The sequence below is a fragment of the Propithecus coquereli genome, unplaced genomic scaffold (genome assembly GCF_000956105.1).
Source record: "Propithecus coquereli isolate 6110/MARCELLA unplaced genomic scaffold, Pcoq_1.0 Scaffold415, whole genome shotgun sequence".
Lineage (NCBI taxonomy): Eukaryota > Metazoa > Chordata > Mammalia > Primates > Indriidae > Propithecus > Propithecus coquereli.
The window spans coordinates 1,633,901-1,648,603 of NW_012149897.1; positions in this window are offsets into that span (position 1 = coordinate 1,633,901).

Here is a 14,703-nt window from a genome sequence, read left to right on the forward strand (position 1 = left end):
TATAATTCAAGGCCTGAAACTGATTTTTTGTTTTATTTCAAATTCATTATAATTAAAATTAAGAGGAAAATATAGGAGTAAAAATTAAATTTTTCCTACTTTCCAATAGGCTTGAGTGGATTGTTCTATGCAAACTTACTGTAAAATAATCCACCAGGATTGGTAGGACTATACTAGGTGTTGACAGGACTCTGACATGCACAATGAGAAATCCAACAGCAATCTGGAAGGTTGAAGACAATAAAGAAGCAACTGGAGTCTGAGGTGACCTAGGACATTTCCCACGTCTGTTACTTGGGAATGAGGCAGGGGAAAGAAAGACAGAAAACTAAACAATAGCTTCTTTATTCTTAAAGCATTTTGGATCTATTTCTAAAGACCTCTAGAGAGATACCAAGAAATGTTTCCTTATTAACAACCTCTGACTACCCTTTCAGGCTGGAAGCATTTCCTCTGAGCTGGTGCAAAGCCCTGCTGCAATGCAAAGCCTCTTCCTCTGCTAGTCACCAGGGAGATGGTAAAGAGCTGCCCATTAGCCTGTGTGCAGACAGCTCTCAGGTAACTCTGGACCAAGGTTAAAAAGCTTGACTCTTTCATTTCCAAGCTAATAAATACCTCTTGATATTTTCTGGCTTCTCAAGATGGTCACCTTCCACTGCTACTACCATCCTCCAAGGTAGGATTTTAGAAACTAAGTCAATTGAAGCCTATTTTTTTAATCACTTTTGATCATTTTGTCATATGTTCCAAGCCATTGACTTAGCCCTAAACAAACAATGAAGAAGACTGCTCCCTTCTTCGCTCCTGGTGTCTTTGGAGGCCCCTTTCCTTAAATAAAGCTGCCTCTGCCCTTGTCTTTGTGGGAACTCACTGATGATCATTTTTCAATCCTTCATATTTTTACAGCTGTATTAAATATCGGAGATAATCAAATCAACCATGCTATGATACAAACCAGATGTTAAACCCGCTAAAAGCTCTAGACAAATTTTTATCTCCTGATTTTTAAGTTTATAGTCAAAGCTTTCTTGTTTTATTTCTCTTTTCTTTGGGCCTTTATTTTCAAAACTCAGTAAAGCATTACAATATTCCATTGATTTGGTTATAAAATGATTTTTTAAAAATCACTTAAAAATGTGGGTTAATTTTGCCCATCATTGGAACTATCAGTTGCCAGATTTGGTAATTCTTCTTTTAACTTGAGTTAACTTGTTAACTGTACTCAGTATATAGCTGCCACCTTAAAAGCCATCCTAGATTTTGGAAATCAGATGATTTCTTCATGTTTAAACCAACATAACAAACATATGGCAGGTGAGATGAGCCCTCTGCAGAAGTCACCTCATAGTATACATATAAAAAACATGGGTATTTCCTTAAAATTTAGGTTCTCAGGCCCCAAAATCAGCAATTCTGATTTAATATTTTTGGTGGGGATTCCATGAGTCTACGTTTTTAATAAGTGCCTCAAATGAGTGTGATACTGGCATTGCAAGCAACACAATTTGAGCAACACTAGACCAAGTAACAGACAGGATGTCCCATTAGACAAACCAGGAAGAGCAGTTCCCAGAAATCTAACCAAGACTTTATAGAGGTGAACAGAAACCATAGCCTAAATGATGGTATTAACAGAATTAAGGGAAAAAGAGTAAGGGGAAGAAACAGAGCTTTGCATGTAGGCTATAGAAGGAAAAATTAAAGGGAAAATTTTGACCTCACACTGTTCAGAGAGAATATCTTGACACCCAGCATGGGCAATCATGATTTCATGGTGGTTATTTCCCTGCAATAAAGATGTATACATTGAGTTCTCTGTGGCTAAATGCAAGATCCATTAAATAATCTAGTTTGCTAATTTTTGATGATCTTGCAACCTGTATTAATTCTTTATAAAGTAGAAAAGTCCAACACAAATATCCTGGTCTATTTATCAGTTTTTAAATAATACATTGGCATTTTTATACATTGGTGTCTTGTGAATATGGTTAGCACCAATCGGTTTCTCTGAGTCTGACCAGCATTGGATAGAATAAAAATCAAGTTTCCAGATCTTCAAAAGCAGACTTTTAAAGTCTATGCCAGGTTGATCCTGCCCACGCTACTCCCCTATACAGCTCTGACAAATAAGGGAAAGTGAGAAGTGAATGTCCATTGCCTGTTTATTTTTTTATTTTTTTAATTATCTTTAAATTTTTTTTAGAATATTATGGGGGTACACTTTGGTTACATATATTGCCTTTCCACCACCTGAGTCAGAGCTACAATCATGCCCATCCTCCAGACAGTGCACAGTGTACCTATTAATTGTGAATTTACCTATCCCTTTCTCCGCTCTCCACCTGCCCAATACCAATGAATGTTACTTCCATATGTGCACAAGTGTTGATCAATTAGTACCAATTTTATGGTGAGTGCATGTGGTGCTTGTTTTTTCATTCTCCTGATACTTCACTTAGGAGAATGGCCTCCAGCTCCATCCAGGATAAGGACAGCTCTACCACTTACTAGATTTTGCATTAGTGATTCAACCTCTCCAAATGTAAAAATTCCTTTTACATAGATTTTAATTTTCATGAAAATTTCACTAAATATTACCTCTTCCTAGCAACCAGCTGAGCTTACTTTTTATTACTTTTATGTAATTTAACATTGTTAGCTTTTTAAAATTTCAAATATCATATATTAATATGTACCTGCATACGTGTGAGATAAACCAAAAAATTGAAAGTGGTTCTACCTAAGAAGTGTATAAAATTTTCTTTTGCTTTTCTGTATTTTTTAAACTCATATATATAATAATTAATGTGTTTAAAATTACCATTAAGTGTCATTAATCTAATTCAATGATTCTTAACTTGGCTGCACGTTAGAATCACCTGGGGAGCTTTTAAAAATTCAATACCCACATGTACCCCAGAGTAATTAATCAGAATCTCTGATGGCAGAACTCAGGCATCAGTCCTTTTCTAAAGCTCCCCAGGTGATTCTAGTTTGCAGCCAAAGTTGAAACTTCTGGTCTAATTCCAATGCACTTAAATTCAAGTCCTTAATGAGCCAAGAAATGACACCTTATAAAATTTTGTAACATCTTGGGATTTAAACAAAAAATTTTCCCCAAATGACTTGAAAGCAGTTTACTAAACTTACTACAAATCAAAATGAGTGAACTTCCCAGGATCAATACAATATTTAATATACTTTCAAAATTCACTTTTTATCTATTCTGTTTACCTCAGTTATTTTTTTGTTTGTTTTTTTGTTTTTTAAGGAATCTGAACCTCTGCAAAATAGATTTAGGATGCCATGTCCCAAATAGAAATTGAGGAAGTTAAGATAGCCACTTCTTTGGGAGAGTGTCAGAGGACCTATTAAGGTATTAATGTTGGTTGAGATATCAAATTGAAGACGAAAAGACTCATTAAGGCATCAGAAAACCTTCTGGTGGGAAGATATTTGAAGAAACACCAATAGCAGGTCACTGGCTGAACAACAGAGGCAGATGGCATGGCATCAGGAGATGGTGACAAATATTAAACAATACACAGTTGATTAGCAACTGAAAGAGTCAACAATGGGCAATGGGAGACCTCCCAGAAAAAGGGTGGGAAATCATAGGTGGAGACACTATTGGCAGAAAATGTGTAAACACCCAGGAATGTAAATGTTTGTCTTAAGGAGGTCGGAATTCGGTAACTTGAGCAGGACTCCAGAATTGGTAAAGGGGATTATTTGGCCCCCAAGGTGCTTTAGAAGTTTTGTAAAAGTCAGGGGCCTGGTTGCTGATGTTTGAAGGAAAAGACAAAAGCCGTTATAATGGAATGGATACACAAGGTTCAGTTTGGATCAGAAGTGAAGCTGGATCTCCAAGCTTCTTAAATTCTGCCTGACAAGAAACAAAATTGGTACCACCCCTCGGGCCCTCGGGAAAAGCTCATCTTCTTGTGGGAACAAAGCAGCCCCCACCCTGGGAGTTAGTTGTAAGGATATAAGGAAGACCATTTCAAAATCCAGGGACAATGTATGTGCCTTACAAGGGTGCTGAAGGGCATGGCTCATCTGTGACAGTGCAGCAGGGACCTCTGGAATCACCCTGCAGGTGGGCTTCTCCCTCAGCATAGCTCATCGGTCACACCCATATCAAATCAATCACTAACTTCTGTCAATTCTGATTCAGTAGCATCACTGAAACATAACCAATTAACTCAATCCCTCTGTAATTGCCCTAATTGAGGCTGCCATAGTCTCTCATGTTGATTACACGAGCGATTACATTCTCTGAAAATCTAGGATGACATAACCACTACTGCATGGCAGGTGGACCAATGAGCATCCACAGGCCAAAGGGTGGGCAGAGAGACATCTGGACAGTGGTCACTCTTTGAGACCTTTCACTGCCCCACTTGTTCTAATTTTGTTTTGTGGTCGAGAGGGCTGGGGGAGAGATGGTAATTGGAGAAAGAAGTTTTGATTTTACAGAGCTGGCAAGAAAATTTGGAATAGGTACCTGGAGGGTTATCTTATTTCTTCATAAATTCATTTCTTACTAGGGGTAGACAAAATTAAACTGATCCTGGTGGAGGTACATAGGTGGTCCCCAAGAAGTAGATTTTAGGCAGATTGGAGAGTGAAACTCTCATAGCTTTCCAGATCTTGCTTAATAGTTCTGGACATCAAAACAAACAAACAAACAAAACCACCTTAGGTATATTTCAAGGAACAAAGAATTAAAAACATTCCCGCTCCCTTTTTTCTTTTAACTTGTGAGCAGCCTGGGAGTTAGATTAGAAGGCATTAATCACTTAGTAGCCCTAAAGCACTTAGGAGACGACAAGTTTAAAATTTAAAAACCTTGTTTTCTAGCCCAGATTATCTGGGTTATGTTAATTCTCTTTGGTCTATTTCAGTTTACCTATTTTTGGTTAAATTCTACTGTTTAGTAGAGTTTGGTTTAAGTATTTAACCTGGTCATGACTAAGGAATATTAAGGAAGAATGAGGTAGCCATACCTAGGACAGGTTGCTAAACAAAGATCAATGACTTCTCCTTCAAAGCCACATCCCCAAAGAGGAGGTGGATCGTTAGAAACAAAAAGCAGGACAATGAGGACCAGGCCTCCCCCGCCACCCCACACCCTATGGGAAGCCACTCCTTCCAGAGCATCAATTTCATTACAGAAAGTGGCAATTGAGCCTACAGATTTCAGGTCATCTGGGGACAGCGGCAGAGGTGCTGGGATTCCTGGAGAGTCTCAGAAGCTCCTTGAACATTCCCAGAGCTTTTCCTGGAACTGGCTGACTGGTATTTGAGCCAAGCACTGCAATCCTTTTAGCTGAAATCAAAGAGTGACTCAATCCAACTCCATGGATACAGTAAGAGAGAAAACGGACAAGAGATGACCAAGGGACTACAACTATTTCCTGACCTAAGCTGCTGACTTATTGTGAGTCTTGGGAAGGGCTTACATTTCTATAATCATCAGGGAAATGTTTGATGAGCAGTTTTTAGCAACTTCAGAAATAGCCTGATGTTTAGGCCCTTAGAAAAATATTGCCTGCAACCTCGGAGGTTACAGGTGAATTCACTGACAGTGAATTTCTTTTTCTCTCTCCTGACAACCAGCATCACCTAATGCAGTCTGTCTTGCTTTCATTCCCTGTCTGGTGAACCAACATCCCTTGGTTTCCTGTCTCAACATCATTCATGTGCTGCCATCTACTTGCTTCCTCAGCGGGTTGAATTGTTTCATTGCTTTACGTTGAGCATACTCCCAATGAGATTATAAAGTTTAAAGGGGAAAAAAAAATCCCATACTACAAAAACTCCCCTAAAACAGAACCAATAAGAAAGCCTTTCAAAGGCCATAACATACATTTTCTTTCATTATAAAATATTTTTGTAAGTATTTTTGTACTCTGTTTTTATTACCCTCAGTTGCACTCCAGCAATTTTTTCTCTCCTGAATCTTGACTTTTCTCTCTTTATTGGATTATCCAAATTCTTATGTTAATACAATATCATACAAATAGACTGTTATTACCACCTTAAAAGAATATTATGACCTCCCCTTCCCTTTATTCTATGGGCCCATTTTTTCTGTTCCCATTTACATAACAATCCTACTCTTTCTTGACCCAATATGATTATCCTTTCACCCTGACCACACCAGCGTTACCAATGACCTCCATGCTGCTAAATCCAATGGTCATTTGTCAGTTTCATCTTTTGTCAATTGACCTATTAATATTAACAGCATTTGATACTGTGGATCACTCAGTTCTTCTTGAAACACTCCTTTTATGTGACTTCCAGGCCATCATTCTCTTGATTTTTCATCTACCTAATTGCTCACTGCTTCTCTGTCATTTTTTTCTGATTTTCTTCATCTCCCAGAATCCTAAACATTGAAGTGAACCAGGAATCAGGCCTGTTCTCCACTCTGTTCAAACTCATCTCCTAAGTGAGTTCATCTAGTCTCATGACTTTAGATACTATCCATGTATGTTGATGGTTGATGCCTAAATTTCTCTTTCCAGCTCGCACCTCTCTCCAGATTCCTCATTTGCATACACGGCTGCTTACTGGAGATCACTGTTTGGATGCCTAATGAGCATCTAAAGCTTACGTCCAAAAGAGAACTTCTTTTTCTAACTACCCCCAATTTTTCTCCAGCATCATACCTCATAAGGATATTTCATCTTTCCAAACACTCTAACAAAAATCCATCAAGAAATTCGTTGGCTCTACTTTTCAAATTATGCCCAGAATCCTGCTGTGTCTGACCACCTGTACTGCTGCTGTTCTGGTCCAAGCCATACTTATCTCTTCCCACCACCATTGTGATAGCCTCTTAACTTCCCCTTATGCTTCATCCATGTCCCCTTTCTGTAAAATCTCTTTTTAGATAAAGATGTAATTCACATACTACACAATTCACCCTTTTAAATAATACAATCAGTAGTTTTTAGCATGTTCACAATGTTGTACAAGCACTGCCACTATCTAATTCCGGAACATTTTTGTTACTCCAAAATGAAACCCCATACCATTACCAGTCACTTTCCATACTTCCCTCACCTCTAGTTCCTCGAAAACTCTAATGTACTTTCTGTCTCTATGTATTTTGTCTATTCTGAACATTTCACATAAATGGAATCATGCCACATGTGCCTTTTGTGTCTTTTTTTTTTTCCTTCATGTATCATATTTTCAAAGTTCATCCATGTTGTAGCAGGAATCAGTACTTCATTTCCTCTTCTGGCTGAATAGTATTCCATTGCATAGATATACTACGTCTCTGTTTATCTATTCATCAGTTGATAGGCATTTGAGTTGTTCTCACCTTTGGCTATTGTGAATAGCATTGCTATTAACAGTAAATATGTTTACAATTCTCTTGAGTATATACCTAGGGGAGGAATTTCAGGGTTATATAGTAACTCTATGTTTAACCATTTAAGCAACTATCAAACTGTTTTCTAAAGTAGCTGCACTATTTTACATTTCCACCAGCAATGTATGAGCCTGTTATAAATTTTTAACACAGTGCCTAGAGCTATAGTATCCAAAAGGGTAGACACTAGCAACATATGGCTATTAAGCATTTGAAACGTGTGTAGTCTAAATTGAGATGTGCCATAAGTGTAAAATACATGCCTGATTTTCAAGACAAGTATGAAAAAAGAATACAAAATATCTCACCAATGACATTTTACATTTATCGTACTGAAAATATAGTATTTTGATATATTGGGTTAAGCAAAATATATTATTTAAATGAATTTTATATCAGCAAAGCAAGTTTGGCAGCACATTAAAAGGACTGTATGCCACAACCAAGTGGGATTTATTCCTGGAGTGCAAGGATGATTCAACATACAGAAATCAATCAATGTAATATACCATATTAACAGAATGAAGGAAAAAAAATGCACAATAATCTTAATTGATGCAGGAAAGCATTTAACAAAATTCAACACCCTTTCATCATAAAAGCACTCAACAAATAAGAAATAAAAGGAAACTACATCAACATAATAAAAGCTGTATATAAAAAAACGCACAGTGAACAACATATTCAATAGTGAAAGACTAAAAACTTTTCCTCTAAAATCAAGAACAAGGGAAGGATGCCCACTTTCACCACTTCTATTCAACATAGTTCTAAAAATTCTAGCCAGAGCAATTAGGCAAGAAAACAAAAAAGAAAAAGAATCCAAATTGGAAAGGAAGAAGTAAAATTACCTCTGTTTGCACATGATACTAGCTTACATGTAGAGAACCCTAAAGATTCCACAAAAAGAAACTGGTAGAAATAATAAGTGAATTCAGCAAAGTAGCAGGCAAAGTCAACACATAAAAATTTATTTCTTTTTTACATACTAACAATGAACAATATGAAAGGAAATTAAAAAAACAATTCTTTTTGTAATATCATAGCATCAAAAAGAATAAAATGCTTAGGAATTAATTTAACCAAAGACATGAAAGACTTGTATGAAGAAAACTACACTGCTGAAAGAAATGAAAATGAAAATACATTTCATGTTCGTGGCTTGGAAGACTTAATATTGTTAAGATTTCAATGCTACACAAAGTGATACTCAAATTCAATGCAATTCATATCAAAATCTCAATGACAATTTTGTAAAAATAAAAAATATCATTGTAAAATTCATAAGGAATCTCAAGGGACCATGAATAGCCAAAACAATCTTGACAAAACAAGAGTAAAACTGGAGGACTCGACTTCTTTAAAACTTACTACAAAGCTATAGTAATCAAAACAGTGTGGTACTGGCATAAAGACACACATACAGACCAATGGAATAGAAGAAACAACCCAGAAATAAACCCTCATATATATGGTCAATGATTTTCAACAAGGGTGCCAAGACTATTCAATGGGAAAAGGACAGTCTTCAACAAATGATGCTGGGAGAATGGGATAGTCACATCCAAAAGAATAAAGTTGGACCCTTACTTAACACCATATATGAAAATAAAATTATGATAAAATGGGCCAAAGACTGAAATGTAATACCTAAAACCATAAAACTCTTAAAAGAGAACATTGGGAAAAAACTTCATGATACTGGATTTGGCAATGATTTTTTGAATATGATTTCAAATTTACTTCAAAATGTGAATTTCTTCCTACAAGCTAAATGCATGATTCCACAAGTTCATGTGCAGGAAGACTACTCCAGGGATGTCAGAAAACCTTCCCAACATCATTCAAATAACAGGCACATTTGTAACCAAACTTTTTGTTTATGATTTAAACTAAGAATTTTCATATTCCTACTTTCTAGTTCTATTGTGAACTAGAACACAAAACTCACCTAAAGAGTGCACATCAAGTTGAAAAGAGAAAAATTGTAATTCAAGAAAGGAGAATCCAGATTTGAAGAATAGACTGAATTATTAATATTTTCTCCTATTGTTCATTGAATAGTCGAGTTGGCAATACTCATTGTGTTCACAGAGTTTTATTGTTACTAGGGTATTGGGAGCTGTGAATGCATGCTATCTTAGAAACAATCTCACTAATGCTGGCTGCATTCCCAGGAAGTCCACCAAAGCTCATTTAACTCATTATGTAAGTGACTGTGAATGAGGAGAACTAATTCTAGAGAATAAATACTTCTTTCAAATATAATAAATATTTAAACATCTCTACAATCTAAAAATTTTAAATGTAGATATAAAATAATGACAATCTAAATTTTTTAAAAATAAAATTAATGACACACTGGTTAAGTTATGGTTGTAGATAGAGTACATGGGAGATTGTTTGGAACTTTGGCCACTTTCAAGGACTCTAGAGGCTGAAGATGCTATTTCTTTATTCTGCCAGATTTTTGCCTCTGCAAAGAAAGAAAAGAGGTTTACTTTCTTTGATGAAAGTGTCTGAACTAGCAACATTATTCTCTTGTCCATTAAAACACCATATTAGGTATTTTGTTTTGTTTTAATTCATGCACTCTAATTCAAAATGTTTGGACTTAGAAGTTAATGGAATTTATTCAATTGCTAAAGCAAAATTTTTCTTACTAGCATTCTTTTTAGTCTTGTGGTTTCTTAAGGTCTATTCCAGTGTAATTTTTTCTTTGACTTCCAAGGTCCCTTTCTGACATTTTCAGAATCTGTCAGCCCCAGCTTGAGGCCATATCATAACTAAATAGAGACAGAGATCATGTCACCCTTTCTCATTCAAACTTTAAGTTTTCTCCTCCTGCAGGACCTTCTAGTTGATAATTGTATTCTTAGACTTCTTGGCCCTCACTTCATTAAGATCAAGTCTAAGCTAAAGGCTAATGAACTGGCTAAATGGCTGAGGTCCCGTTGTTATGGTTGGCTGAGAATCTAGGATGGACCTTTAGTGGCACAGCATTTGGAGTCAGGTGGCCCTGGACTTCATTCCAAATTCTTCACCTTACTGAATGGCCTTAACAAATGGATTTCACATCTCTGAGCTTCAGTGGTTTCATCTGCTAAGAAAGGATCATAATGTGCCACATAAAGTATGTAAAACATCATGAAAAGTTACAGGCATATAGACTTTGGGTGATCATGATGTGTTAATGTAGGCTTACCAAGTGTAACAAGGGTACCACTCTTGTGGGGGATGTTGACAATGGGGGAGGCTATGCATGTCGGGGTGAAATGGGAAATCTATGTACCTTCCTTTCAATTTTGCTGTGAACTCAAAACTGCTATAAAATATGATCTTAAATTAAAAAGTTATAGGTAAATAGAAGGATTCAGTTAATGCTAGTTTTCCTCTCTCACCTCTTTTCTAACCTTTATCATGGAAACCCAGAAAATGGAGGAATCTGAAACTCAGGTGGGAAACACTGCTCCAGGGAAGAGGTTCCATGAGCCCTGTTTCCCCAGGAGGGTCAAGGTGATCTCTTTCCTTCTTCCAGTGTTAGGTCTGAGGGACAGTAAACAGGTGACAAGGAGGTAGCTAAGGGCGGAGAGCAGGAACCCTATTATAGCTAGGAACCGAATTGTGACTAGGAAGTGTTCCCTGGTGGCAACATAGATAGTAAAAAGTTCCTAGTAACCTTTGATTGACTTAGAGCTTATTACCATCTAATTAGCATAACATGGGTGGAGCTTTGTGGAGAATTCTAGAAAAGGTGCATGCACAGGAAGGGAATCTATTATATAACCTACCCTGTTACATAACCTGTCGTATGATCTGTTACATAACACCAACCTGTCAATCACCCTCAAAGGCGGGAAATGGCAACTGATCCTGCCAGGGGAAAGGCAGGACAAACTAGAGGGCTTATAAAACGCAACATGTGCTCAACCTCCAGCATCTTTCTCCACCCCTGGAGACTGACCCATTCAACTCTCTTTGGAACATGTTTTCACTTTGTGTAGGGTCCTTCTTTCATTCTTTCTTTTATGTGATAAACTTTGTATTAAGTTGCTCTGTGTTTGTGATCACTCCATCATCGGCTTGATTTGGTACCAGTACTAATGCTTTTTTTTCGTTCCTGAAAGCTGGTCAAACAGTGCCCATTCTTGACACTGGGAACCAGGGGACCAGGAAACATCTACACAGACAAACCTAACACCAGGAGGAGAAGGAAAGGTCTTGGGTTGGAGGTAGGAAGCAGTGCTGCTATATGGGATTGTGAGGACTGTACCCTCCTCCAGCGTGACTGCCAAGGGAGATGAATGGAAGCTGAAATCTGGCCTGGGCTCTGCTTTCCAAACCCAGTATTACAAGCAGTCGGGAGGAAAGGGAGCCTTTTTTTCAAAATGCTTTGCTCTGAAGGACACCTTTTGGCAATTTCTCTGTCCAGAGACGGCATCCTTTTCAAAAACAAAAAAGGCAACATACCAAGTGCTAAAGAGACCTTATGAGAATGAACCTCCATGTAAGTGATTCCTGGAGCTGTCCCCATCCCACAAGGAAAAAGGAACTTTCACTTTAGACGGGGAGGAAGGACAAGATCAGGCCTGATTCATCTATGGTATGGAATCAGTAATTTCATATTCCATAGATAATTATTATTCTTATTATTAAGATTATTCTTATTATTCTTATTCCATAGATAATTTAGGTACTAAATTATCAAATATAGTAATTATATACTTGTTTATCAATAATCATATTTTAAACCCTGACTTTTTATAAATTAGATCCAAATTTATAGAGGAAGCACCCTACACCAAGTCTACCTATAGAACTGGAAACTACAAGTTTTTAAATTCAATTTTTTATTTTGAGATAATTATAGACTCACATACTCTCATAAGAAATAGTTTAGAGAGACCCTGTGTACCCTTTATCCAGTTTCTTTTAATGGTAAATTTTGTAATACTATAGTACAATATCACAACCAGGATATTGACCTTGTTATCAATATCCAGATACAGAATATACCCATCACCACTAGGGTCTCTCACATTGCCCTTTTATAGTTACACTTCCATGATCACTTCTCTTCTGCCTCCACCCCTTCTGTAACCCCAGGCAGCCCTTAATTTGTCCTCCATTCCTGTAATTTTGTCATGTCAAAAATGTTACAGAAATGTAATCATAGCATACACCATACGGATTTTTAATTTTTTTTTTCATTAAGCAGAATTCTCTGGAGATTGATCAAGGTTGCTGCATGCATGAATAGTTTTTTTCTTTTTATTGCTAAGTAGTATCATGGTATGGATGTACCTCAGTGTTTTTAACCATTACTCCACTGAAGGACATCTGGATTGCTTCCAACTTTTGGTTATTACAAATAAATATTTGCTGCTGTAAACATTTGTGAATAGGTACTTACATGAGCATGAGTCATTATTTCTGTGAGGTAACTGCTTAGGAGAGCTGGATTGTATGATAAGCACTTTTTATTTATTCAAAAACTGTCAAACTGTTTCCCAGAGTGGTGTAACCTTTAACATTTCCACCCAAAATAGTTGAGTCATCCAGTTTCTCCACAATTTTGACAGCATTTAATATTGTGATTATTTTACATTTTAGTCATTCTGATATTTGCATAGTGTTATCTTATAGTGGTTTTAATTTGCATGTCTCTAATGGCTAATTGAGTTGAATATCTTTTCATGTGTTTATTGTCCATCTATGCATTCTCTTTGATGAACTGCCTCTTTGTATCATTTGTCCATTTTCTAATTGAATTGTTTACTTTTTTCTGTTGATTTTGGGGAGTTCTAGTTATATTCTAGAAACTAGTCCTTTGTTGAGTATGTGGTTTGCAAATATTATCTCCCATCATGTAGCTTATATTTTCTTAATAGAGTCTTTCACAGATCAAAAGTTTTAAATTTTTGTAAAGTTGGATTTAGCAGTTTTTACTTCTATGAATCATACTTTTAGTGTCTAGTCTAAGAATTCTTCATGTAGCCCTTCAACAAAGATTATGTTTTATGTTATTGTTTTTCTAAAAGTTTTGTAGCTTTACATTTAAGCCCATAATCCATTCTGAGTTAATTTTTTGTGAGGTGTGAAACTTAAGTCAATTTCCTTTTTTTTTTTTTTTTTGCTTATGAATGTCCAATTATGCTAGCAGCATGTGTTGAAAAAGCTATTGTTCCTCCACTGAATTGCTTTTGCACCTTTGTCAAAATCAGTTGAACATATTCGTGTGAGTCTATATCTGGACTTTCTGTTTTCTTGCACTGATCTATAAGTCTGTCCTTCAGTCAATATCACTCAGTGTTTATTACTGTAGCTACATAATGTCTATCATTTTTCTTTTATTAGCCTGTTAATATGGAGGATTACACTGATTGATTTGCAAATATTGAACCAGCCTTTCATGCTGGTTCAATAAATCCCACTTGCTCAAGATATGCAATTAATTTAAGATTTTGCTAAATCCTATTTGCTAATATTTTGTGAAATATTTTTGCCTCTATATTCATGAGAAATATTAATCTGTAGTTTTTTTCCTTTTTTGTACTGTCTTTATTTGCTTTTAATATCAGGGCAATATTAGCTTTATAAAATGAATAAGAAGTGTTCTCTTTTCTTCTGTTTTCTGGAAGAGATTATATGGAATTGATGTTAATTCTTCTTTAAATATTATAGTTGGTAGAATTCTCCAGTGTAACCATCTAGACCTGGAGATTTTTTTTCAAAAGATTTTAAGATATAGATACAAATTTCTTAATAGTTAAAGGCTATTTTAAGTATCTATATGATATTGGGCAAGTTGTGATAGTTTGTTTTTGAGTAATTAATCTATTTGATCTATGTTGTCAAATTTACATATGTAGAGTTGTTTTTAGTATCCCCTTATGCTTTTGATGTCTTCAGGGTCTGTAATGATATCTACTGATTCAATCCTGATATTGGTAATTTATGTCTTTTCTCTATTTTTCTTTCTCAATTTTATTGATTTTTCAAAGAACCAACATCTTGTCTCATTGATACTATTGTTTTTCTGTCTTCAATAGAATTAATTTTTCTTTTTATCTTTATTATGTTCTTCCTTTATTCTTTAGGTTTATTTTCCTATTCTTTTTATAGATTCTGGAGGTGGGCACTTGGATGATAGATTTGACATTTTTCCATTTTTTAATGTACGCATTTAAGTGCTAAAAATTTCCCTCTTGAAACTTTGTTAGTTATGTCCCACAAGTTTTCATATGATACATTTTTATTTTTATTCTGTTTGATGTAATTTTTTATTTCTGCTGAAACTTCCTCTTTGA